The following is a 390-nucleotide window of genomic DNA, read 5'->3' on the forward strand; positions in this document are numbered from 1 at the left end:
TAATGATTTAAAAATACCACCTGAGGATCACTGGGATGGCTCAGTGTACAGAGGTGCTTGCTGTCTTAGGGTTTTATTGCTGTGAAGAGACACCATAACCAAAGCAACTCTTATAAAGGAAAATATTTAATTGGGACTGGCATACAGGTTCAGAGGTTTAGTCATTATCATCATGGAGGGAAGCACGACAGTGTTCAGGCAGACTTAGTCTAGAGGAGCTGAGGGTTCTACATCTTGATCCAAATGCAGCCAGGAGGAGACTGTCTTCTTCACTGGGTGGGGCTTGAGCACTAGAGACCTCAAAGCCTACCTACACAGTAACACACTTCCTCCAGCGAGGCCATACCTACTCCAATAAGGCAACACCTCCTAATAGTGCCACTCTCTATG

Source organism: Mastomys coucha, chromosome X (assembly GCF_008632895.1).
Source record: "Mastomys coucha isolate ucsf_1 chromosome X, UCSF_Mcou_1, whole genome shotgun sequence".
NCBI classification, from domain to species: domain Eukaryota; kingdom Metazoa; phylum Chordata; class Mammalia; order Rodentia; family Muridae; genus Mastomys; species Mastomys coucha.